Source organism: Mus musculus, chromosome 4 (assembly GCF_000001635.26).
Source record: "Mus musculus strain C57BL/6J chromosome 4, GRCm38.p6 C57BL/6J".
Lineage (NCBI taxonomy): Eukaryota > Metazoa > Chordata > Mammalia > Rodentia > Muridae > Mus > Mus musculus.
In genome coordinates, this window is record NC_000070.6 from 127,399,596 (window position 1) to 127,427,151 (window position 27,556).

The following is a 27,556-nucleotide window of genomic DNA, read 5'->3' on the forward strand; positions in this document are numbered from 1 at the left end:
GGTTCATCTGCCGCTGAGATTTCTGGGAGACACTGGATGGACTTGTCATCAGTTTCAATGCTGTGCCTGTCACTCAGCCACCCTCACGCTTCTCTGTCAGCCATCACTCATGATGGATGTAAGACATGGTTCTGATTTATAGTCTCTCTCACATTCCAGCCAATGGGACTCGGGATTGGAACAGTGTGTGCAGCCGATGGAAGAAAACTGGGATTCACATGCAAGTCTGGCTTACTCTATAGCCCCCTGTCCTTTTTTTGTTTTTTTCCCTAAGTGTAGTCCTGGGGATTAAACCCAGGGCTTCACCTTGTCTCAGCAAGTGTTCTATCACTGAGAGACATCCTTAACACCCCCCCCCCCCACTTTTTTTCCATTTCAGACAGCCTCTCTCCAGGTTGTCCAGGTTGTCCTTGAACTTGTGATCCTCCAGACTCAACCTGGGATTTGTGGATGCTGCTTCACCTAGACTCATTCTGTCAGACTCTCTATAGTCTGGGGCTACAGAGACAAGTGTCACTGAGCTGAGACCCACGAGGTGGTCCCTGTCACGTGAGGAAGACAGACATCATGATGTGAACACACAAAGGTAGCCCCGAGAAGGAGTAGACAGTTCATTAGGCAGAGGGAGGCATTTCACAGGTGAGGGGATGTGTGACCATGGATTTGAAAGCTGAATTAAGAATCCTACAGAAGACGAGGAGGTAGAAAGACAGCAGATGTACAGAGCTAGGGAGAAGCAGGCTGTGTGGTGGAAAGGCTGACTTCATACATTCTCCGGCCCACTCTGTTCCCCTTTCTCCAACAGCCTCTGGCTAAAACTGTGAAGAGTCACAGCAGCTGTGGGCTGCAGGCTACGCCCACCCTGCGGGAGTTATCCTTTCTTCTCTCACACCTTTTGGAAAGGTGAGAGGCAGGCCACAAAGCTCTGTGGGATTCTTCTCCACACTGGGGCAGAAGAGGAAATGGCTGGGCCGGTCTTTCTGGGCACTGGAACCCAACACCTGCTCTATTTCCTTTCCTCTCAGCAGCAAGGTTCAGCACCTGGCATTGCTGAAGAGGGATTGCGACCAGCCACTCTTACATGCCTGCCCGAGGCTCTTAGAGCCTTGCTGGGAGGGCCCTGAGGGTTCCCTCCCTGTTGTAGGATGAGTCTGCCAGATGTCTTCCTCCTGGAAACAGAAGGAATAAGGCATTAGGGGTCTCACTGGCTCAGGAGGGAGGGGACCTGGCCTATCTGCCCTCGGCAGGAGAAACCACCAATCCCTTGTCCCCTTGTCCATGGGCTTAACTTGCCCTAGCCTGGCTCTGGGCAGAAAGCCAGCATGGCAGGGACTAGGCTGGTATCATCTGTGCTTGTCTGAGAGCTTGGAGCTTTAGAGTCCCCGAGCCTAGCATTTCTCTCACTGAAGGTACCAGTGCCAAATGGCAGGGATCCTGGTGTGACCTATTCTCTGCTAGGATGTGGCATGTGGCTTCATCTGAGGAATGAAAGGCTCTTTCTGGTTCCTGTTCCCCCACTGTTTCCGGTTCTGGGCACCTGCTTCACTTCAGAGACCCCATGCCCAGCCTAAGAGGATGCCACCACAGTCTGCTCTTGGTCCGTGTCTATACAGGAAGTAAGGGCAACCTAGATTAAAACGAATTCGGCCGCATATCCTTGTCTGTAAATGTGGCGATGTGGAGCCCAAGGCTTTCTCTTGTCTACTCACCCACAGGGCAGGGCCCATGTCCCAGCCCAGGCTGCTCCTCAGACTCAGATGCGTGTGCCTGGGATGTCACTCCTTGTTGGACTGTTGAGAAGGACTGGCCAGACTCCTTGTTCACTGAGGGGGTAGCGTGGGCCATACACCTTGTGTTCCATCTGATTCTGATGCCCGTTTGTGAACATGCCTAGATCCCCTGTGAACACACATCTGGTATGACTGGAGTGGGTCAGTAACATGTTTAAGTTTCTCCAATGTGTACATATGCATGTGTCCATCCTTACGTAAAATGTAATGTGTGTGTGTGTGTGTGTGTGTGTGAGAGAGAGAGAGAGAGAGAGAGAGAGAGAGAGAGACCTTCTGCCCACTCTGGGGGGCAAGGGGTAGCCCAGTAGTCCACTCCTTTCCTGTAGTGTTACCCAGCACTGGGCTGGTTCCTGACTGAGGAAGTGAAGGTAGGGCCTCTGGACTCTTGGAATCGCCCTACCTATGGTGATGTTCTCCCAACTACTCTGGGTCCTGTGGCTTTGGCTCTGAGTACTTATTTCTGCCTGGGGCCTCACTTCTCTTTGGAAAATTAATTTCTGCAAAAGGCACAAGAGAAAGTCCTTATCAATCCGGACAGTGATGGGCACCACTCTAATGCTGTCACCTTGGCCTGAGTCAGTCTCTTCCTGGCTGCCCACACCTGGCTGTTACCTTCTTGGGAGGGGTTCCAGGCTTGATGAGGCTGCTCCTAAGGCCTGGGTCTTCAGAGGGCTTCAATGCTGGCCATAACCCCCAGGCCATATTGGAGGTACCCTCTGGGGCCTTGGAAGTGATGGAGGGACAGTTGCCCAGAGCTCCCTGCTTTTCAACAAGTCTCTGGATGGGCAGGGGATTCCTTGTGGGGAAATTACCAATTTAAATAGGAAATGCAAGCAATTTGGATGGAACCCCAGGATGGCAGTTTGAGAGCTCATTCGATGCCCCGTGGGGGTTTGATTACAACCAACTTGGCTGATAACATGCAGAGAGGGCCAGAGAAATGGTTTCCAAGGAAACTCAGATCTGTGTAAGCCCTTCTGGCTCAGGTAGGAGCCAGGGCTGGCTGGGAAATCAGAGGCTGTGCTGGGTCCCGTAGGCTCGCCATTCTTTGTGAGTTACCCCCTACCTGCTCCAACTGCCCACTTGGCCCCTACCCTCCAGATTTGGCCTGCATTTTCATTTCTGACCATGATGCTTTTGTCTTCTTGGTTTGTTTGTTTTTTCAGCCTCCTTATTATCTCAGACTAGGTCTTCACAGACCTGAACACTTGGGAAAGTTGGACAACAGTGGTTAAAAAACATTTTTATACTAGTTGTCACTATTCGTGTAACAGATACACCAGGCCAGAAAAACTAATGAGTTTATTTCTTTTGATTTCCATTTTTTAAAGCAACCTTATGAACTATGTATTCATCGACCCTTCTTTTTTAATCGGAAACTACATTTCCCAGCATTCCCTGCAATCAGGTCATGTGATTGTTCTGACCAATGGAATAAGGGCATGTTGGGCTCCTTAAGACTGTGAGGTGTGATTTTCTATATATACACTTACTCTTTTTCCTCATGGGATGTTGCAGAAACTCCATTGATGCACTCAGGCACTGGCCTGAACTCTGTATAACCATAGGTGACTGTCACTTAGCTTCCATTCACCTTCATTGGGCTGTAATTTTAAGTTTGTTAAGCCACTGAGATATGGAGAGTTGTTTACTAGGCTACTGCCTAGTCTGCAAAAGACATTTGCATTATTGTTTTCCCAGGGATGAAATGACCCCTACCCTCTGTATGTCTGTATGTGCTGTGTGTGTGCGCATGTATAAATGGTGTGTGTGTGTGTGTGTGTGTGTGTGTGTGTATGTGTATGTGTGTGTGTGTGTGTGTGTATGTGTGTGTGTGTGTGTGTGTGTGTGTGTGTGTGTGTGTGTGTGTGTGTAAGGAGTCCAGAGGCTGACTTTCAGTCTTTCAATTGTTCTCCACCATGGTTTGTTTGTTTGTTTTTGTTTTAGTTTTTTGTTTTTTCGAGACAGGGTTTCTCTGTATAGCCCTGGCTGTCTTGGAACTCACTTTGTAGACCAGGCTGGCCTCGAACTCAGAAATCCACCTGCCTCTGCCTCCCAAGTGCTGGGACTAAAGGCGTGCACCACCACGCCCGGCTGTTTTGTTTTGTTTTGTTTTGTTTTTAATGAAAGAGTCTCTCTCAGAACCTGGAACTCATTATTTTGACTAGGCTGGTCAGGCAGTGAGCATCTATCTCCAGAGTTGGGATGATAGATGCTGCCGAGCCCGGTCCTCATGTTTGTGCAGTAGGCTGGTTATAGACTGAGCCACCTCCAGACCGGTACTAAGTAACCTCTAATACTACTGGGCAATAAAGTGGTGTTTTTGTTTTTGTTTTTGTTTTGAGGCAGGATCTTGGGATGCTTGGGTGGGCCTCAGATTTGCTATGTAGCCCAGACTGGCTTTAAACTCCTGATCCTCTTGCCCCAGTTTCCCTGAGTACCACCACTCTCCACATATAGATGTAGAGTTGAGTTCCTGTTACATCTTTCCACTCAAGCAGGCTAGCAAAGCAACTGCACCGGTATGGTCAGTGTTGGCCTCCATCTGTCTCCCGAGGAGCCCCAGAAAGAACCAGAATCAGGACAAGGCTGGGAGCTAGGGAAGGTGGAGCTGTGGAGGGCGGGCGTGTGGAGAGGCATCTTCCAGTACTGCAGGGAGGTGAGCTGCTGTGGAAGGGGTGTCAACCGTGTTCAACGAGACCCAGCCAGGTGGAGGAGGAAGGAGGGCTGAGAAGAGACCATTAAATTTAATGACTTCAGCGTCAGCTCCAGCTGAGTGATGGGGCAGATGCCAGACTGTGGTTTGGAGAACAAGTCAGTGGCTATGTTGGTGAATGAGAAGAGAGCTAGAGATTGGGAGAGGCAGGCAGACAGACACACGGTGCCCCCTTCCTCCCCCAAAAGGATCAGGAGAATCATGACCTGTTTGGGTTTGCTTGGATTGTATGTACATTTCTAGAGCTGAGCTGGCCAGAAACCATAGAGGAGAGAGGCTGGGAAGATCCATCGTGCTGCATCGCACTGGCTGCAGAGCCATCTCCTGACTGGGCGAGGAGTGGCAGGGTGATGAGTTGTGGCAGGAGAGACTGAAACCCTCTGGGCTTTGCGAGATCATCATTTGTCCAGGGCAAGGCGTTACTCAGACAAGCCCAGGTGAGGAATCTGTACAGAAAAGATAGATAGAGTCTGGACACCTGCTCTGTTCTTCAAGTGCATCCCTTTCCCACTTCACATTCCTCTCTTCTATCCTTCTTTTCTCCTATCCTTCTTTCCCAACCCATTGAGTTCACTTAGTGCTCCTGCCTGTACAAGGGTGGGATCACCCTCGCCTACCTGGGGCTACAGCCATGAAGAAAAATGGCGCCCCCTTCTCCAGTAGCCATCAATGGCCAAATGCTCCTCAGCTAGGGCTGGGGCCCTTGGATCCCCCCACCCCCACTGCAATGCCAGCTGCCTTGGTCTTGTACAGGCAGCCACGGCTGCTGTGAGTTCATGAGCTCAGTGGCCACGTCATGCCCAGGAGACAGTGTTACACCGCACTCCACCCCACCCTCTCGCCCTCCCTTACATTCCTTCACCCCCCCATCCTTGAAATTCCCTGAGCCTTGAGAGCATTCATTTCCCTAGTTCTTCTTGAAAGGAAGACTGGAACGTCCAGAAAACACAGAAGTGGTTTGCATGAGATATGATTGATTTTCCCCCTTTCCGGGGGCTAGAGTGGGAAGTGCAGATGGTTGAGCCAGCTGCGGTGTGTGGAGCACGGAAAGACCTTATGGGATTCCTGAGCAGATAGCTAGGAGAGGGCTCTGGCCCTTGTGACTGTGGAGAAGGGCCTCTTCTGCTCTGGACTGGCCCTCCCTTTGGATTGTTATGTGGGTGTCAGAGGTTCAGTCCATTATCATCAAGATGGGAGCATGGCAGTGTCTAGGCAGGCATGGTGCAGCAGAGCTGAGAGTTTTACATCTTCATCTGAAGGCTGCTAGCAGAATACTGGCTTCCAGGCAGCTAGGATAAGGGTCTTAAAGCCCACACGCACAGTGACACATCTACTCCAACAAAGCCACACCTACTCCAACAGGGCTACACCCTCTAATAGTGCCACTCCCTGGACTGAGCATATACAAACTACTACAATGGCTGAGCAAGGAATACATCCATTTAAGCCTTAAGATGCTTTTGTGGTTGAGGGTCTTGAAGAGGCAGGTTGGCTTGCAGCTTAATTCACACTTCTCTCTGTCACCATTGGTGTCTCTCTGTCCACAGTGCTTTTTACATTTAGCCAATGGCCCTAGCCTGTATCTGTTCTCGCACTTTCCTTACATCCATAGTCAGGATCCTTCAGAGTCCACCCTACATTCAGAACTCCCTCCTTACTTCTCTTGTCTTCCAAAGAGTCATTTAGCCCCCACAGGGATCTGTCTTCCACACCATGGTTCTTTCTGTCCCCTGACCGTGTGCATCTCTGGATCATTTCCCTCTTCTTATTGAGTTTATACCTCACCCAATGACACCAGATTTGTCCCTAGCTCAGAAACCATTTTTGTTTTTGTTTTTTTTTTTTTTCTGTGTTTCATCAGCCCAGGGAATCTTGTGTTGCGTGGCTCCCAGGAGCCTCATGCCCCAAGTGGCCTCAGTTCATGTTAGTGAAAATATTGGGGCTCTGCATAGTAAAACTCTAAGTCACAGTGGCTTAAACAAGAAGGAAACTGGGGCTGGGGGTATAGCTTGGTGGCAGAGCTGTACTCTACAGAGCATGTCCATGACCCTGGGGATAAGCCTCAGCTCTACAAAGACAGTAACAGTGAAGCTCAGTTGACCTTCTGGGTGGCTCGAGACACTCGACGGTTCAGTGACATCACCAACAATCACATGCCTTATTCCTCTTTATGTTCTTCTCTTAGAATCATCTTACTCTGAGCTTTTTGAATGACTGTCAAGAGCAATCAGGATATCATTTCTTCCTCCTTCCCCTTTTAATCAGGAGACAGTTCTCTTCTCTCCCATAGCTGGTGGACCCAGACATGGTAAGTAGGTACTTTTCTTTGAAATGGGTCAACTCATGGCCTCTTCACCAAAGAAATCTCAAGGGGGAATAGCATGTACCCACTGGTTTAGAGTGCTCCAAACCTGTCATCAGCATGGGGTGGGCCACCACAATTGGATTATATGGTCAGGGCCCACCCTGGATCTGGAGCAAGTCCTTCAGTGTGCATTTCTGTGACAGATGGCAGAAGGGTTGAATGGATGTTGAGCAATCAATTATAATGTCAACTCCAATATAACACTGTAACTCATCACGTCTATTCATTCCGCTCAACCCCCACCTCCGCCTGCGCTTTCTGTCTCTGCTAATGGTCCCAACATTAACTCCACTACTCAGACCACGACGCAGAGTCATCCTCGACTCTCTCTCTGTTGCCCCCACTCAGTGATTGCTCAATCACCAAGCCCCAGTAATCTGATCATTTCTGAACCCCTCTCATATCTGCTGTCGCCACTCGAATGGCTCTTAAATTGGTTTCTTTTCTCCAGTTCCAACACCCTCCAAACCACCCTCCCTGCGGCTTTCAGAATGAGCTTTCTAACATGCAAATCTGATTTTTTTCTTGCTACCCTCTATGAACTCCTCCTTGGCTTTATATCATTTCTAGGAGAAAATCCAGCCTCTTCCCACGTGGTTGGGGGCTAGGAAGGATTAAAATGCCTTACGCTGGCTCCTAGCAGTATCTACATAGGATGCTCGGTGCAGAGCGTGCGATGGAAGGGCTGTGAGCCCAGGATGCCTGAAGTTTGTAAGGCTCGGGATTATTCTGGCTGAATGAGACGGTCTGGTTTTACTTGTAGATTGCTGTCTAAGAGGGCAAAGTGAGAAATTAGCCAATCTTGGTTGGGTTTGAATCCAGACCTGCTATTGACATCTTTAGCCTAGAGATCCCCTTTTTGTATAGGAGAATAATATTGCTCCAACATGACCTAACATTTGTCTCGGTGGTAGATTCAGAGTTTGGAAAGTGAGTGCTCAAAAGGCACTCAGCACATTACAAGCTTTGGTTGTTTTTGTTAGTAATGAATCGAATTCCAGTATTTAAAATGGTGTGAGGTGTTTATGAGTACTTCTCTTATTTTACAACAATAACAATCCCATAAGAATGAAAAATATGTTCTTTTCAATATAAATACATGATTCCCTACTGATAGTGTTCAGTGTGTTAAAATGTGGGATAGTTGTCTGGAGAGATGGCTCAGAGGTTAAGAGTACTGGCTGCACTTCCAGAGGACCTGGCTTTGATTCCTAGAACCCCCATGACAGCTCACAACCATTTGTAACTCTAGTCTGTTGGGAGCCATTAAGGCAACGCTATTGTCCTGATCTCTGAATTGGGCCTCTCCCCCCCCCCCCAGAAGAAAAGAGGGTCAAAAGCGGGCCACCAACACATGGATTCCGAGAACCAGGGGATGTTCCAGCCCTAGGTCATCACCAATGTCCTGACCACACCCTGATACCACCAAGTTCCTGCTTCCCGGTGTAGCTGTCAAAAGAAAGAATTTCTATTGCCCCCCTTCCCATAAGTACTTCTCCTTTTGCTTGCGTTGCCCTACCCCTCCCACTGATAATTACTTCCCCTTTTGCTTGTATTGCCCTACCCCTCCCACTGATAAGTATCTGTACTTCCCCCTTTGCTTGTGCATTTAAACCTTGGACCTTTCTCAATACATTGGGGTCTTGATACAACTTCAGAACGGTTTCTGTGTCGTTATTCGTACAAGACCCTCGTCTCTCTCTACCCCCCATTTGGTTATTAGGAGGAGGTCCCCTCGAGATCCTCGAATAACTGGACCTGCTGGACGGGTCACTAGTCTAGTGCATCTGACATCTTCTTTTGACCTCTGTGGGTTTGAAGCACAAATTTGGTGCACACACATATGTGCAGGAATACCACTCTTTTTCTTTTTTTCCCCAGGGACCAAGAAGTGAGTCTTTATTGGCCTCGGCTATTTGGGGGGATGAATCGGGAGGAGTGGGTGGCACCAATCCCAGGCTGGCCATGCTTTACAGGTTTGTAGGTGATGGAGAACTTGCCCTGGTAGTGGCCGATCATCTCTGGTTTGATCTTCACCTGGTTGAAGGGCTTGCCATTGTACACGCCCACCATGCTGCCCACCATCTCGGGCAGGATGATCTTGTCCCTAAGGTGTGATATGACCTTGGGCTTCTCCATGGGTGGTGCCTCCTTCTTGGCCTTTCTCAAGTGCTTGAGCAGTGAGTGGTTCACGGTTCAGGCGCCGCCTTTGGCGGGCGCTGTACAACTGCATCAGCTACTCATAGGACATGTCGAGAAGTTGGTCGAGGTCTACGACACGGTAGGTGAACTTGCGGAAGGTTCGCTTCTTCTTCTGCTCCACTTCAGCCATCTTGGCGGTTACTTGGAAAAGAGGAATACCACTCTTACACATAAAATAAATAAGTACATTAATTAATAATAATTCATAATGTTTTTAAAAAACACTCTTTCATTCACTCATTGATCTGAGGGACTGAAATGAAGGGTGTGTACTACTGCACCTGGTTTATATATTTGCTGTGTGTGTGTGTGTGTGTGTGTGTGCTAGCCACATGTGTGCAGGTGCCCAAGGAAGCCAGAAGAGGATGTCAGATCTCCTGGAACTGGAGTTATGAAGCTCCTTACATGGGTGTTGGGAACCAAACTCAGGTCCTCTGGAAGAGCAGCACAGGGACTCTTAACCACTGAGCCATCTCTCCAGCTCCTACAGGTTTGGATTGATTTCATGGTGAGATAATATTTGAGATTCACTGGGTTAAATGTACATATTATTAATATTGATTTTACCCTTTCTTTTTACCTTTTAATGTGGCTTCTAGAAAATGCACCATGACCCGTGGTGTGGCTTGTGTTATGTTTCTATCAAGCAGGTCTAATGTAGACTGGCCCCCCCAGCCTTACCTCCTTCTTGAACCTACCCCCATCTTTTCTGCTCTATTCAGTTCAGTATGTTCCAACAAGGTCCAGCATCGCTCTGTGATCGCACATCTTTCAAATGACCTTTTGCTGAGTTCTTCTCTGAAGATCTGAAAGTCTTCTTTAGAACTTCCTTGGCCAGTGCTGCTAACTCTAACGAGTGGAGTGGGCTCCCAGGAACACAGTTGACTGTTCCTGAAGCCTTCCTTAGGACCAGTCTCTGGATACAGAACTCAGTAGATCCATTGGCTGAGAGGGCTGCCTGGATGAGAGACCTCGAGGGGGGTGGGTGGGTGGGGCACACTCTCAAACTCTCACACTTAGCTTTCCACATGGTGGGAGAAGGCAGGGTTGGGGTGGGCTCCCATCCCTCTCCTCTGTTGGAGCCAGGAGCCATGTGATACTGGGTTTGTCTCTCATTTCTTTGTGTCTGTTTCAAACATAGGCAACTCCCACCTCGGAGTGATAAAGGCAAATTTAAGTGGGGCCATGCTATGAACTAACTGGCCAAGTGCTTGGATATGGAAAGGTGAGTAAATCTCACCCTCCTTCCTCTCGGTCCATCTTCACACTTGTTGGCGAAAGAGTAGGGAAGAGAAGGAAGAGAAAAAGGTTAAGGGCACCAAAAGAAACATCCCAACTGCCCCTTCTTTTCCCTTTCCTCTTCAGGGCTGGCCCTGAGGGAGGAGACAGGGTTGGGACTGCTTAGAGTGCTGGGTTAATGAAGAACAGAGCCCACTCCGAAGCTGTCACCATTGATTTCTGTCTCAGGCAGCTTGCAAGCTGCCCCAGGAATCAATGTCAGAAGGTGAAAACAAATTTCTAAAATTAGCCTGGAATACATCGCAAGAAAAACCTTCTGTGAGTCAGATAGTAATGAAGCAAACACTCGAGCAAAGTGTCATTGCTGGGGAAGGGGAGGCAGGCAGCCCAGCCTGGCACTACCTTCCACAGGGTGGGACAGCAGCAGCCCAGCCTGGCGCTACCTTCCACGGGGTGGGACAGCAGCAGCCCAGCCTGGCACTACCTTCCACAGGGTGGGACAGCAGCAGCCCAGCCTGGTGCTACCTACCATGGGGTGGGACAGCAGTCTCCATATAGGAGAATCTCACCCTCTGGGAAATACACACTGTCACCACCCAACAGGCATGCCAGCACCCCAAGAGTGCTGTGTGGCTGCCACTTCAGCTGTCACAGAGGGGTGACTGTGTTTACAGTGGACTTGGAGGAGACAGGAAGGAAGGATTCAAGTTTGGTGAATTCCATCTTTCCAGAGGGCTCATGGTGGGCTATGAGAGCCAGGAAAGTGGTTTGATCTTTTGCCCAGGCCGTTCTCCTGGGTGGTCAGAAATGATCGCTCACTTCAGTTTGTGAAGCTCAGATAACTGCTTTCTTCAGGCATGTGTGTGCATGCATGTGTGCATATGTGTGTGTGTGTGTGTGTGTGTGTGTGTGTGTGGTATAGATATTTGTGTGGGTGTATACCTGTGTGCATAGATAAAGGGATACCAGAGGTCATTGTCAGGTATGCTCCTTGCTTAATCTCGACCTCATGTTTTGAAGACAGGGTCTCCCACTGACCCTGAGTGCACTGACTGGTTGGCCCATGAGCTCTAAAACTCTGCCCACCCCCAGCACTGAGACACATCACAGGCCTGGCTTAGACACGGATGCAGGAGATCCAAACTGGGGTCTTTATGGTCACGCTTGGGTGTCCTCTCCAGATAGACAGCTCCCCAGCCTCCCGGCTCATTTTTCAAGACAGAGTCTGAGGCAAACCTGACAATCCGCACGGAGCAGTGTCTCCGCAGCTCCAGTGCCTGAGCTTCTTACCTTTCAATCTTCCCCCCACTCTGACACTGCTGACAAGCTCTGGGAAGAAAGGAAATAAGTAATACAGGAGAACCATTTTGTGACAGGAACCGTCCTCTGGGGACATACTGTGGTGTTACAGCTGAGAAGCTTCCGGGAGGGAAGGTGAAGGGGGAAACACTTGTGTGTGTGTGTGTGTGTGTGTGTGTGTGTGTGTGTGTGTGTGTCTTCTGTGACTTGAGAATGGTGTAAAGGAATTGAACGGGCCTGGAGAAAGATGTCTCAGCAGATGAGAGGCAGTACCGATCTTGCAGAAGACTCAAGTTCGATTCCTAGTAGCCACACCAGCAGCTCACATCTATCTGTGATTTCAGCTCCAGGGGACTTGATGCTTCAGACATGCTTGCCTGCCTCCATGCCCTATGCCACATACATAGACACATCTACATACACACATGTATGCATACATACATACATACATACATACATTACATTCATGCATATGTATATACACAGATACGTACATACAAGCATGCACACACACATGCACACAATTAAAACTTATGAACTTTATAAAAGGAGTTGAAAAACCATCCTGGGGGCTGGCATTCTATGTGGCGTCGAGAGTGGTGTTTTTTTTTTGTTTTTTTTTTTTTGTTTTGTTTTTGTTTTTTCGAGACAGGGTTTCTCTGTGTAGCCCTGGCTGTCCTGGAACTCACTTTGTAGACCAGGCTGGCCTCGAACTCAGAAATCTGCCTGCCTCTGCCTCCCAAGTGCTGGGATTAAAGGCTTGCACCACCATTGCCCGGCTCTTCATGAGTGTTTTATCACAGCTGGCTGACTTGGGAAGTCTGGTGTCTGATTGCATGGAGACTGGAACATCACTGTAACCCATAGCAGCTGGAAAAGCTAGAGTTTAAGAGTCCAGATGTGTGGAAGAGTTACAGACTGGGAAAGACATCTGGTAGCCTGAGTTCAGTCCCAAGAACTGATGTAAAACAGTAGAGGGTGATGGCTCACGCTTGTCCCAGAGTTAGAGAACTGGAGACAGGGGTTCCTGGGGACACTCTGGACAGCGGGCTTATTATCTGAATTGGTGAATTTCAGGGTAGCGAGAGACCCTGTCTTAATAAACCAGGTGAGGAGTGTCCAAGAAACTGATAGTTGAGGCTGTCTTCATGCCCTCACATGCACATAACTGTGCACCCACACACATGCACTGTGAGTACGTGCACACATACACTCAAATACCTGCATACTCATGTGAACCTGTACACACACACACACACACACAAATACACAGAGAAGATCTCCTACAGTTCAAGCACACTAGGAGCACTCACGATGTTTGTTCTCGGTACCTGTCACCAAGTAAAGTGAGCCACCCGGAACCGGATTAAAGATCCAAGTCTGGGTTGTGTGTGTAATTTTTATGAGACATGGTCAGGCTAGCCTTGAACTCACTATGTAGCCTGGGCTGACCTTAGACTCACAGAAATCTTACCTCAGTGTCCTGAGAGCTGGGATTTTTAGGTATGAACCACTATACCTGGCTAAGTCTTGACTTGCCAAAGTATGGCAGAATTTCTTTTGCCAACTTAAAAAAAAATTAGTTATGTTGTGCCACTCTGACCAAAATACTTACTAAAGACAACTGAAGGAAGAGAAGATTTATTTTGTTTTATGTGCGGAAACTTCTTGTTCATAGCCTCAAGCCCTTGGGTAGAACATCGTGGTGGCAGGTGTATGTGGCAGAGAACAGCCACTCAAATCATGGCGGACCAGAAAGGAGATAGTGAGATTAGAGTCTGCATGGTGACCTACATCTGGCACCCACACCCTAACTCCAAAAGGCTCCATAGCCTCCCCAAAATAATATCATCATTTGGAGACCAAACATCCAGACATGAGCACATGGGGACATTTCAGATTAAAGTCACACATTTTCAAATACTAGTCGTATATGTTTGATGATGGCGTTAACTCTACAAAACCTTTAGAAACTGTACACAGTGTCTGATATGCCCTCTTCTTCCTCTGTGTCCTCCCTGGTACCACTCGGAAAAATACACACTCTGGTGTATATCTTTCCATATAATTTTCCAACTTTTTTTTGGTGGTGGTGGGTGGGAAATCAGTGATTTATTAGAGTTCCAAGAACACGGGTGAGTAGGAGTTTGTTTTCCAGAACACAGGCATGCTTCCAATAGCCACGCCCCTGAAGAAAATGTCTCTTCCTCCCCTGTCAGTTATTATCTACTTGAAATCTTCAAGAAGGGCTGGGGGCTCATGAGACCCACCCTGTTTGAGTCAGTGTTTAATTGCTGTGAAGAGATACCAAGATCGTGACCACAGCATCTCTTATAAAAAAGGCATCTAATTGGGCCTGGCCTACGGTTTAGAGGTTTGTCCATTATCCTCACGGAAGGGAGCATGGCAGCATGCAAGCAGACATGGTGCTGAAGAAGTTGAGAGTTTAGTCCAATCCACAGGCAGCAGGAAGAGAGAGACACTGGGCCTGGGGTGGGCCCTTGAAACCTAAAATCCCACTCCTAGTGACACACTTTTTCCAACAAGGATACATCTGTTTCAATAAGGCCATACCTCCTAATCCTTTCAAATAGTATTACTCCCTGCTGGCCAAGCTTTCAAAACCTATGGGCTGTTGGAGATCACTCTTGTTCTAACCACCCCACATCTCCTCCAGGACAATCTTTTCTTTCTTAAAAAAAAAAAAGTCTAATTTTACCTATATAGTTTTATTTGCTTTTGAATTAAAAAAAAAAGTGTCCCATCTCATTAACCATATTCTTAGGCCATTATGATTTCCAATGGGTATATAGTTGTCAACAGATGGGCCGTAGGCTGTTCCCAGGGCTAGGCTGTTTTAAACAATGCTATGACGGAACACCTTCAGTGATGTTTCAAGTGTGCTGGCTCTGTCAGCATGCAGACTTGAGCTCTAATCTTATTAAAACCAGCTAAGTGTCTGCTAAATGTCACGGCTGCCCCACCCTGCCTCATCTGGTCCTTGAGCAGTCATTCCTTTGAAGTCAAGTTCGGACCCCAACATTTTTCTTCCTTTTTTTTTTTTTTTTTTTTTTTTTTTTTATCTCAGTAGATTCAGCCCATCAATCCAGCCCGTCTAGAGCCATCTGGATCCTGTCGATGTATCTGCAGTCTGCCTGGCCTTTCCCCCTCCCCGCTCCTTCCTTTCAAATCAACTGCAAATTTGGTAAACAGGCCTTTCATGTTTTCAATTAAGTCATTAATAAAAAAATGCCGTGCAGGTGAAAGTTGAGGCTAGCGCTCTGTGGCAGGCCACCAGAGACCTTCCAGGTCTACCAACACTCTGGGGGTCCAGCTACAGATTCTCCTAATTGAGGCAGAATTCAGCTCACACTCTCCTATAAGTTTATAATAAACTTCATAAAACAAAGTCGGACCAGATGGTTCCAACATCCAGGCTCAGTGGAGAGGAACCATTCTCTGAAACAGAAGCTCGGGTTATGAATGGAGGGCTGGGCTCCCATTGTTTCTGTTTTATCCGGGGCGCTTGGCCACCTGGTCTCCCCACTGCTATCTCAGTGACCTAGGCCAAGGGCTCCCCAGGGTTACTGTTCCCCCTATCAGTCACTGGCAACCCATGGGAAATGGCTGACAAAGGCAGCTAATGTTTGATGCTGAAGGAACCCAGCTTGGGAGCTTGCACCCTTTATTGCTGCATCCCCCGTGCAGCACTGAGTGACAGACAGCATGGATGCAGGAAGCCATGTATCTAGCTAGGAAACAACCAGGTGCTGATGGGGGGGGGGGGGGGGGCTCAGAGCCTGGCAGGAAGTGTGGATTTCACAGGTCAAGGCAAGTCTCTCTCTCCTGCCTCTCAGACACAGCATCTTCATCCACTCAGTGGGGAGGGGGACCCTTCACCCATGAGGGACAGAGCATGAAGTTCCTAAGACACGGTGGAGACAGACGGCACGCAGGGTGCAGGGAGACATCCTGCCTGCAAATATGCTTCGTTTCATCTCATAGCGTCAACATAAATTTAGATAAGTCTTAAAAAAAATTAACAGGTTTCACTGACTACCAGGGACCCAGATTTCTCTAGGAGCCCCGGAGGATTTGGCAACGTTGGGGCCGCTTTACCAGCTTCTTGCCCATGACGGTGACATAGTGAACTAACTGTATCCCCCTCACTTGCCAAGGTCACTGCCACTCACTTAGCATATTCCTGGGCTCCTATCCCAGCCAGGTTCAGATGGTCAGCTAGGTGTTGGGGGGAGGGGGGGCGAGAGACATTCACTGCCCTGGTGCAGAGTTGACATGTGCAGGCTCAGGGCTGAATTGCTCAACCTCGGTGTGATCTCCACCAGGGTGTCAAGTGTTTCCTTTAAAAAATGGTCTAATAAAAGGTGGTTGAAAAATTGTTTACCTGGTGGTAGAGGCATATACCATTGATCCCAGCACCTGGAAGGCAGAGGCAGATGGATCTCTGAGTTTGAAGCTAGCCTGGTCTACAGAGTGAGTTCCAGTACAGCCAGGGCTACACAGAGAAATCCTGTCATGAAAAAAATCTAAACAAACAAACGAATAAACAAACACTTCAACCAAGCAACCAAAAATAACTATCTGTTGTGGTCCTTGATTGGGGTGGGGTTGTGTAGCCTGGATGACCTCCTGTGGTGGTTGACTAAGCTGGGAGCCCAGGCTTGGGACCTGGTAAGTGAGAAAGGAGCTGTAAAGGGCCAAGACACAGCAAGCACAGGGATGGGGAAGCCCCGGCAGGTCTGACCAGTGAAGTGCTTGCTGGGTAAGGAGGAGGACCTGTCTTAGTTACTTTCAGTTACTTTCCTATTACCATGACAAAACCCCATGACCTGGGCAACTTATAAAAGAAAGCCTTTAGTTGGGAGGCTTGCTTTCAGTGCTCAGGGTGAGTCTGGGATCCATTACGCTAGGGAGCATGGCAGCAGGTAGGCAGGTAGGCAGGCAGCAGGCATCAGGTAGGTAGGCAGGTGAGCAGGAGGGCAGGCAAGCAGGATGCTGGGGCAGTAACTGAGAACTTACATCTGATTCATATTCGGGAGGCAAAGAAAAGAGAACTAACTGGGAACAGTGTGGGCTTTTGAAACCATTCCCCGCCCCTCCCCCGCCCCCACCAGTGACAGACATACTTCCTCCAATAAGGCCATACCTCCTAATCCTTCCCAAATCGTTCCACTAACTGTAGACCAAGAATTCAAATATATGAGCCTATGGGGCTGGTGTGTGTGTGTGTGTGTGTGTCTTGGGGGTATTCTCATTCAAAGCACCACAGGACCTAAGTTCAGGTGCCTAGCACACACATAAAAATCAGATATGGCATCATGTACCTATAATCAAGGTTTTGGGGAGGAGGAAACAGAAAGATCCCTAACACTTCGGATACGGCCATTGACCTCTGACCTCCTCATGCCTGTGTACAGTCATACACCTGCCCCTATATGCATGCATATATACTAACTCCCCCTATAGAAACTGCTAGTCTATCAACCATCTTTTAGCTCCAGCACCCAGGTACCGTTGTTCTGGAGACTCTCTAGGGGTGTCAGCACAGGACACCCTCTAGAGACAATGGAGATGCCACTGTTAGAGAAGCAGCTTTCCTGGTACGACAAGCCCTCACCTCTCCTTGTCCACTTCGTACCAAGAGTCCTGCGGGCTGACACATCCAGCAGCTTGCTTTCTTCTTCCTTCTCTGAGAAACCAGGCTCAGTGGGCTTCAGAGGATTATAGGCAAGTACAGCCTCACTGGGCAACCGGTAGCAAGCAGGAACTTAGCTCTAATGGAGAAAAGCCCCCAGGTTTCTGGATCTACCTCCGCCCTCTGCAGCACTTCCTGGGTGGTGGGGATGGGGGCTATTGTTGCTCTGTGTCTGCCTGGCCAGTGATTGGGAAGCACGGCATAGTAAGCCAGCTGGCTTCTGTCGTTGTGTTGGCTCAGAGCTCAGGCCTGTTGTATACATTTGTAACTAACTTGGCTGGGTGTGCTGAGCTGATTTCAAAGCTGCCTTCTATTAACTCGTTCTACTCCGTGGAACCGGAGGTGGGAGGAACTCCTGACCTGGCTGTTGGAGTTGTTACCATCTGATTTCCACCTGTCCTGCAAGCCTTTCCTATTTGCGGGAGGCCAACTTGACACCCGTGAGGCTGATTGCTCTGTGTTCCCTCTCTTAACAGGTCTCTGTCAGTTTATCCACTGTCATCTTTCCTTCTGCTCTGGAGTCCAGCGCTGACCCCGTGATAGAACTGAGGAGCTGAAATCACCCCGTGTCTGCAGAGTTGAGCATTGCTACAGCTCTGCTGGAGGTGAGGCTGCATCTTGTGCCCAAGGTTAGGTGTGGTCCCCTTTAAGCCTGTGGGACAAACTTGGTTTGCCAACTTCTTTTTCTTGTAAATTTTTTTTTTAGTGAGTGAGTGTGTGTGTATGTGTGTACATGCTTCTGTGCGTATGCATTTGTGTGTGTGTGTGCGTGCTGTGTACATGACTCTGTGTATATGTATTCATGTGTGTATATGTGTGTGTTGTGGATATGTGTCTGTGTGTATGCATTCATGTGTGTGTGTGTGTCTGTGTGTGTGTGTGTGTCTGTGTATATGTGTGTGTTGTGGAAATGACTCTGTGTGTATGCATTCATGTGTGTGTGTGTGTCTGTGTATATGTGTGTGTTGTGGAAATGACTCTGTGTGCATGCATTCATATCTGTGTGTTTGTGTGTCTGTGCACGTGCGTGTGAGTATGTGTATGCAGGTATGCTCTTTCCACAGAACAGATGTAGCATTACGAGGACAACTTTGGGCATAGCTTCTTGCCTTCCCTCCTTGCTTGAGGCAGGGTTTTGTTCACCACTGTGCATACTGGGTGACTGGCTCAGGAGCTCTTGAGTTTTCTTCTTGCTCCTCCACGCATCTCCAATAGGAGAAGTGGAATTACAGATGTGTGCTAGCATGCTTGGCTTTACATGACTTCTGGAGATTCGAACTCGGGTCCTCATGCTTCTATGGCGAGTGCTCTACCTATTGAGCCATTTCACTTGCTTATGCATCGTCTGTGGCTGCTTTTGCACTTTTGTGGAGAGCAGGTGGCTGCGGCACGGACTGAGAATGTGCGCGCTCTCATCATTTCCAAATCTCTGTTGTGGACCCTTCCTGCTTCCCCATTTCCGGGACTCCTGCTGAGATAGGCCTTTCTTTCTGGGTCAGGTTGGTATGAGCCTATGTTCTCCAGACTTCTCTGTTCATTGCTAGGCATCTCCAGGCATCTGTCTGCATCTCTACTGTCTTGTTGCTCTACCCAAATGCCTGACAAGAACCAAGAGCCAAGAACCTGAACCTCAGGCAGAAGGGCCTATTTTGGCTTACAGCTGGAAGATATGTAGTTCACCATGAGGGAGAGGTGTGGCAACAGGGATCAGGTCACGTCCCATCCACAGCCAGGACGTGAAGCAAGGATAGAAAGCTAGCCTGGGCTAAGAAATCTCAATACCCAATCCCAGTGACCCGATTCCTCCGGTGATGTTCTGACTAACGTTTCCTCCAGCTTTCCAAAAACAGTGCCACCACCTGGGGCCCAAGTGTTCAAACACACGAGCCCACAGATGCCATTTTATATTCAAACCACAGCAGCCTGCCTGTGTGGGTACGGAGGCCATGAGATCCGTGCTGTTGGAGATGGTTTCTGAGGAGCCTGCCTGCTGAGAGAACTCCTTTCCTGCAGGATGCCCCTCCTAATTCTTGTCCCCACCCCCACCCCCACCCCCAGGTTGTGCTCATCAGTGATGTGTGGCATAGGTTGGGAAGTTAAACAAATCTTAAGGTGACTCTTGATGAACCTGCCCTGCGTCTGCTCTCTAGGACTGCCTTCCTTCGCTCCCACGAGGGGACAGGAGCAGCCAGAGTGCTGAGCAGAGTGTGGCTCAGGGCTCAGAGCCACAAGCCTGTGGTTTGGCTTCTTAGAGGACTCTGGATTCCTGCCACATACTCCTTCCCTCTCCGGAGTCTGGTCCTTTATCGAAATGAGGAGCTGTGGATTCGATGGCCTGCAGAAGGCGGCAGTCAGGAGAGCTGAGGGGTTTCCAAAGGCACAGGTGCTGGGGCTAGGCAGAGAAGGCCAGGCCAGTTGCTATGGAGAGAGAAACATTATGCGGTTAACTTGTTTGACTGGCGGCCTTGAGAAATACCCAGGTCCCGCCGGGGCCTCGGAGCCATCCATCATTTGGAAAGGCTCCTTTCATGATGAGGGTTATCTATGTGGCTAATAAAACCGCACTCACAGTCCCTTCCATGCAGACAGCCTTTCCTTTTTTACACATTTTATGGGGCTCTCTTCAGTTTATAAGGCATCCGAGGCTTCCTTCTATTCAGTGACAGGCCTTTGAGCGCGTGCTGTGCGCTGGGCACGCAGGGATGGGACGTGAGCTGCACACGGCCCCAGTTGGCAGGAGCTCAGAATCCCGTGGTGAGCACAGCCTTGTCGCCCCAGCCCATGGGAGGAAAGCGGGTGGGGGTGGCCTTGGACAGGAGAGGGGCAGCCTCAGAGGAGATGGGAAGGAAAGAGACAAAGAGGATTAAACTTCAGGGTATCCCAAAGGACACTAACAATTTCAGTGCCGCTTCAACCGGGGCCCTGGGCCAGGCTGCTGGCACGCCTTGATTCATTTATCATGGCGGAATTCTTCTGGTCGCCGGCCAGAGGAGCACAATGCTGACAGGTTGAGACAATGAGAGGGGTCTTGTCTCAGGTGTACAGATTACAGGCAGGACTGTGTTGACAGAGGATTTGGATCTTTTTTTTTTTCTTTTTTTAATCACGTGTAGGAAAATACCATGAGCTGCACAACCGCCCAGTCTTACAGACAAAAAAGTTAGTTACCTTTCTCTTCCCAGTGGCAATTAAATATCCTAGAAAAACATCTGATTGGCTCAGACCAAGCAGGTGCCGATGCCCTGAGTCAGTACCTATGGCTCAAGGGAGGGCCGTTACAGCAGATGGTCAGTAGCTGCCATTATGCCATAGGCTAGAATTGGGAGATGAAGGTGGATCAGATCTATTGTTTCTAGCTATATTTTCATTTTCAAATGAAGGAAGTTATCTCTTTCTATCTTGAGACAGGGCATCATCTATTTCAGGTTGGCCTCAAACTCTCTGTGTAGCCAAGGATGGCCTTGAACTTCTGATTTTTCTGTCTTCCCCTCCCTAGTTCTGGGATTAAAGGCATATGGCACTATGTCTGGCTTTTGTAGTGTTGGGGATCGAACCCAGGACCTCGCGGGAGCTCAGTAAGCATGCTACCAACTGAGCCACACCTCCAGCTCTTATTTACACTTTTAACTTACTGAGATGTAAACTTCTTACGGATCTAGGGAATGTCAGTGATGAAGTTGCACAGAAAGGGCAGCAGATAGCTGTAACTTTAATGTCACTTCAGAGAGCCATGTTAGCCCTGTCTTTTATTCATTGAACAAAATCTGGTGAATTTCCACTGTGTATCAGGCACTGATTTATTGACAGCTTATGGCAATGAAGACACTATTTTTGACTTCTTGGAGCTTGCAGTTTTATAAGGGAAACAGGAAAATAATACAAAGAGAGGAGAAAACGTGGGGGAGGTGTGGTTCAGATAGGAAAATCAGGGGCAACTAAAGGAGACAGAGTTAACAGTTGGGAGAATGGGTTGTACTGAAAGCGGGTGGTGGGACCATCTTGTGCAAAAGCCCTGAGGTAGCGATGGTTTGGGTGTGTCCTGGGAAATAATCCCAAGACAACAAAGCAGGAGGAACAAGGGCCAGAGCACAGGGGAGTGTGTCAGATGGAGGTTAGAGTAGGCAGGGCCAGGCTATACAGACTCACCAATGCTGGACATGGCAAAGAGTTTGGATTTTGTTCTAAGTATCCGATGACATCTTGAAGCAGTGGATTCACAGAGAGATGACACTAACTGGCCCAAGAATGGTCTCCCAAGGAGGAGGAAGCTGCCGTTGGAGCAACCCTTTTTTGTTTGTTTGTTTTGTTTTGTTTTGTTTTTTTCTTGATGAGGCAAGGGAGGGAAATGGGCACACCTTGTGACCCCTGCTTCCACTACGGCATGGACAGATGGCATCTTCAAAGGGAGGGCAGGAAGGCCAGTAGAGATAGCTGAGGAGTGGTAGGAACGGTCCAGCTGGGCGCAGATGGGAAGTGCATGAGTCTGGAAGTGGCCAGAGAATTGTGATGTATCAGAGAGTCCCAGGAAGACAGGGAGTATAAGGACTGTGTGCATATGTATCTATGTGCACCCGTGTAGGTGTGTGTGTGTGTGTGTGTGTGTGTGTGTGTGTGTGTAAATATTAGGTATCCTTCTTCAGAGTTACTCTACCTTTTTGTGAGACACCTTCCTCCCTGGCCTAGGCTAGGCTGGCTGGCCAGAGAACTCCAGAGATTCTCTTGTCTCTGCCTTCCCAGTGCAGCATGGGTTCTGGGGATCAAACTCAGGGCCTTGTGCTTGGAAGACTCTGTGCTTGGAAGTGCTTTACTAACTGAGCCACCTCACCAGTCCTGGAACCGGGGCGGATCAGTAGTTATTTGATCTTGTTCAGCTGCCCTAGTCAAAAAAGTGACAGGATGTATCCGATTAAAGATAGGGTGGATTAGGACAGACAGACAGGGTGAATAAGGACAGACAGACAGGGTGAATAAAGGCAGGGCTTGAATGACAGTTTCAGGGGAAGTGCCGGGCACTAGAAGGAGAAAGAAATGGCTGGCACACATATTTGATCCACAGAGATTTAAGCTTTGTCTGTTTCTAGAATGTTCCTTACAGATAATATCAGGGTTGTAGGTTGAACTGTGTCCCTTCAAAATGCATGTGTTGAAGTTTCACTTCACAAAACGTGATTCTGTGGTTTTAGAACATGAGGAGTGGGTAAGGAAGTAACTGGGCACAGCCCTTGTCGCTCACCTCCCATTGCAGTGGGCAGATGGCCTTCTTAGAGAGAGGGGAAGAGGGCCAGCAGGTCTTTTACATTTTTTTATTGGCACTGCCGGGGATTGAACCTGGTGCCCTGTGTGTGGTTGGCGAGTGTTCAACCAGCGGGCTGCATAGTCTAGCCCTTTGAGGATACAGTCTCTAAGGTGATTTAAAGGAGATGGGCCTTTTAGAGACAGCAGGAATTCAATCTGACTGATGTCTTAGAAGGGGAAACTCAGAGCACAGAGCCATCAGGGTGCTTGTGTACAGAGGCATGGCCCTGTGAAGAGGCAGCAAGAGGGTTGCCAGCTGCAGGTGAAGGAGCGAACTCAGAGATCACCCACAACGGGCACGGTGGGTACCACCATCTTGCATCTCCATCCTGCAGAACTATGTAGACGTAGGCAATCACGTGAGCCACCTGGGCTTTAGCCTTTGACTATGGCAGCCTGAGCAGGCCCTTCCTGGCCTGTCCCATGCCACTTTCCATCCTGGCCATCTCTGCCCCACCTATTTGTACTCCTGCCATACTGAGTTTTTTACTTCCTTCTTGTCTTCTGTCTTCTCTCTTTCTGATTCTTCTGCCTAGAGCCCTCTCCCTGAGGCACACTCACTCTGCTGGTTAATCGGGACCTCTGTATCCTTCAGCTTTCAGATCAAATGCACCGTTCCCTGTGAGAAAGGCTTTCTGTGCCTTTTGCACACTGCCCCTTCTCCAGCCTCCACACTAGACTGGTTCTCCATGCAAATGTTGTCTTAGGAGGGCTCTGGGGTGGTAGATCCTAGGACAGAGAATTGAGTGTGGGAAATGCTGGGGAGTGCTGATGGGAACAACCCCTGTGGAGATGAGGTCAGGGGGATGAGGAGGTGGCATCATGGAACTTGGGTAATAGCATGACAGAGGCCAGAGGGAGCCCTGTAAGTAGCCATCTATGGGGCTGGGGTGGTTCGTGAGAGTATGGAGGTCCGTCTTCATGGTCAACTTGACTGGATTTTAGAATCACCTAGGAGCCACAGCTTAGGGCCTGCCTATGAGGGCATTTCCAGAGAGACTCTAACTGAGGCATGGTGACTGACTTGAAGGTGGGTGGTCTCATCCCACAAGCTGAGATCCAAGGCTAAAAAAAAACCAGAGAAAGCGAGCATCCTGACTGTGGCTGCCCTGTGAGCTGAAGCCTCGCTCTCCTGTGACCACACCTTCCCGTCACGATGGATTATTATAGGTAGCATCCCTTCCTAAATCATGAACCGCAATAAACTTTTACTTCCTTAAGTTGCTTTTCTCAGCTATTTTGCCATGACAACGAGGAAAGCAACCAGTACAGGAGCATCATGAACTAGTTATTGAAGAGGAGATGTCTTTAGAGGTAGGACCTGACCTTTGCTGGGTCTCAGGGGGTCGATCCCTGGATAGACTCCAGTAAGATCTGTTGGCATTTGACCCTTTTGGCATCTCAGAGAAGGACTGGAAGACCTATCCATAGGTAGCATCCTCTACCCATACCCTCACCTTTCTGCCATTGCCCAGGACATCAGTCACAGGCGTTTCTTTGTAAATCTTGCCTTCCTTACTAGGTATAGAACAGAGACGTGTATACCACAGAGCGATGTTCCCTTGGGTGTGGAGGAAGATGGCGGATGCATGAATGAGGGGAGAATATTGAGCCAAGGAGGGGAAGAAGGGGGCATCAGGATCGTTTAGGGTATGATGCTTCTGTAGCTACAAAGACTTGATATTGGTTGCTGTCGTAGGAGAAAAGCAAGTGAGGGCAAGGCGACTATTAGTTCATTCACTGCCTGCCTTGTGTGCCAGGCGCTCTCCTATTTAATCCCTATGACAACCCTGGGACTGGGGATTGTTGCAGCTTGAGAAAGGTCGCTGAGAGGTCAGACATGTCTGAGAGGAGCCTGAGTGGTTGGCTGCTGAGAGGCCTCTTAGCCTGGCATGAAGTTTGGGAGTTTATCGCAGAATAAATTCAGCCAACCTTGGATCCTTGGGCCCTGCTTGTCTCTGCTCCAAGCCATGCCTATGCTTTCTGTTCCCGCTGTCCCTTGCCAGCTGATTTAGCTAATTAGGTCTCTGCTTACTCAGTCTCATCATCTCCTTACCCCACAGTCTTGCTTCCCTCTGACTAGAGTCAGGCCACTGGAATTAGTGTTTGGGGTCTTCCTAGCCTCTTGGATCATGTTTTCAGGTGAGCTCGTGGTTGGTGCTCACTGATGGTGGCTTTCATCCTCCTTGTGGGCTTTCTTGACCTCACTGTCTTAGGCAGTCATGCTTGTGGGCTCTGTCACCACACCCTAGTGCTGCTGGCAAGTATCACTTCACGGGTGCGTCGACGAGGGCCTGAAGCTCAGAGATGCTCGCCAATTGGCTCAGTTGTGCTGATACCTGGTCTCTTGGAGTATAAGGCAAGGGTGCTGAAGTGTAGGACACCCACAAGCACAGTTAATGGGGAATTCAGGCCAGAGAGTGTTTTCTGGGCTCATTTCAAGGCTCCCTAAGCTTTGGGAGAGATCACTGTAGCCTTTGGACCCTTGGGACCTGCATATATTGGAGCAGAGCTGAGTCGTTTGTTCCAGGTGGCCCCAGGAAGGGATTGGCTAATGCTTCTTTTTCTTGCTTTAGAAAGAGAGAGAGGAGAGAGAGAGAGAGAGAGAGAGAGAGAGAGGAGAGAGAAGAGAGAGAAGAGAGAGAAGAAGAGAGAGAGAAGAGAGAGAGAGGAGAGAGAGAGGAGAGAGAGAAGAGAGAAAGAAAAGAAGAAGAAGAGAGAGAAGAAAGAGAGGAGAGAGAAGAAGAGAAGAAGAGAGAGAAGAAGAAAGAGAGGAGAGAGAAGAAGAAGAGAGAGAGAGAAGAAGAGAGAGAGAGAAGAAGAGAGAGAGAGAAGAGAAAGAGGAGAGAGAGAGGAGAGAGAGAAGAGAGAGAGAAAAAGAAGAGAGAGAAGAAGAAAATAGAGAAGAAGAAGATGAAGAAGAAGAAGAAGAAGAAGAAGAAGAAGAAGAAGAAGAAGAAGAAGAAGAAGAAGAAGAGGAGGAGGAGGAAGAGGAGGAGGAGGAGGAGGAGAGATATTATTTTTTAGCTTTTGGAATTATGTTCATTTATATGCGTGCCTGTGTGTGGGTATGTGCACCTGGGTGCAGATGCCCTTGGAGGCCAGAAGAGGGCATCAGATTTCCAGAAGCTGGAGTTAGAGGTAGTTGTGAACTTCCTCATATGGGTGCCAAAAACCAAACTGAGATCCTTGGCAAGAACCTTCTCTTGTGCGCCATGACCAGTAACTCCTGCATTTGGTTCGGTAAGTTGGATCCAAAGGCAGAGATGTACTAAAAATCTGTTCATTTTTCAGTCACCAAGAAGGCACCTTCTCTCTCTCTCTCTCTCTCTCTCTCTCTCTCTCTCTGTGTGTGTGTGTGTGTGTGTGTGTGTGTGTGTGTGTGTGTGTGTGCGCGCTTGTGTAGCCCTGTTTATAATTCTACCACTTCCATGGGTGTTCCTAACTATTACAAAGCTGGCCACTGTGTTAGGGACTTCACAGTTGTTCTTGTGCCTTCATGCTGAGTTGTATCTGATGAATCTCACAGAGATCAGCAGAAGCTGCGTGGGTATTTCTGACGGCATAGGGGATGAACAGCAGCCTGGCCCTGACGTCCACGGAGTGGGCTATGTCCGGAAGGACATGCGCTCTGCAGAGCCCTCTCCTGTCCCCAGATTACTAGAAAGCCCTCTAGGTAGCAGCCACAAGGTCAAATACTTCTGCTGCAGTGAATCCCTGCCTGGGGATTTGTTCCGGGAAGGGAATTACATTTCAATTTGATTTAATTCAATGAGAACGACACCAAATTGATCATCTGGTAAAATGCCATTTGATGGGCAGATCTGCTCTTTCCAAGTCAATAGGAACCACCAGAAAAATTAGTCTTGCTTTTCCAGACAGAACGGAAAGTTTTACCCATTTCCTTTGCCTTTTAAAAGGGGCTTAAGCTCCCTGAAGGAAGAGAGCCTGCTGCTGATAGCTTTGGGCAAAGTGATTACATACAGGTACCTACCCTACCCGGGAGTCAAATACAACTTCTTTGAGTCAAATACAACCCCCACAACTCCCCTCTATACCATCTTACACTTGAGTTCTGTCAGATTCTGAGGGTTTTCTCAGATTTTCTAAGCCTTGGTTCCTCCATCTTTAAAAAGCTCATGGGTTTGTGTTTTTTTTTTTTCCTGCTGGCCCCGCCCCACTCACTGGTAGCAGCTATGTGAACAGCCACAGAAAACAATGACCGCTGTTCCCACCTTAATGAGTGATCCCTGGTATCCGTTCTGAGTAGCTACTGTTACTGGAGTTAGGGTCAGAGCCTGTGCTTTGGCAACTCTACCAAGCCAGGGCTTAGCCAACTACCGTAATAAACCAATTAATACCAGCCCACCCCCCCTCAATAGTGAAAGAACTATTAAAAAGGAGATTTATTCAGCACGACGGAAGTTGGGAAGAGGGACAAAGAGACTCAGTGACCACTTCAACTCTGTCTTCAGGGCCCAGCAGTAGGGAAGGGATTAACCAGAACAACAGTAATGCCAAGGTGTGGTCTTGCAAAGCAACAACAGCTCAGCTCTCATCTCTCCTGTAAGGTCTTCTGAGAAGCTGCAAGTCTTTCTCAAGGAGATAAATTCCTCCGTTGGCTGCCTCCAGCTTCAGCCTCTATTTCACCCAGCATGAGATTTCTGGGACTATTATAATTTCTTGGGGTCTGTTGTTGTCATAGTCTCTTAGCCAAAGAGATGGTGTAAGGAAACATCCTTTTGGAAGATTCTTCTTCCTGTTAGGCAGGCTGGTTCTCTCACATGTGCATGTATATTCAGCACATGCCAGGCACATTGGAACTTCATGCACATTATACTATACAATCGTTTGCGGTGATTTCAGCTCCATCTCTGCAGCATTCATTTCGAAACTCATTTCGCTGCGATCATGGATGGGGGCACTCTTCTAGC

The 27,556-nt window shown here is 48.7% G+C and overlaps 1 long non-coding RNA gene and 1 pseudogene across 1 annotated transcript; one reads left to right on the top strand and one right to left on the bottom strand.

Annotated features, from left to right (window-relative positions):
* Positions 1 to 8,741: 8,741 nt before the first annotated feature.
* Positions 8,742 to 10,059, bottom strand: Gm12947 (annotated as a pseudogene).
* A 7,450-nt stretch (positions 10,060 to 17,509) lies between these two features.
* Gm40252 lies at positions 17,510 to 25,227 on the top strand. Its single transcript, XR_868158.2, has 3 exons — positions 17,510 to 17,669; positions 17,804 to 17,932; positions 25,199 to 25,227. It is a non-coding gene; the product is annotated as a predicted gene, 40252 (long non-coding RNA).
* The last annotated feature ends 2,329 nt before the right edge of the window (positions 25,228 to 27,556 follow it).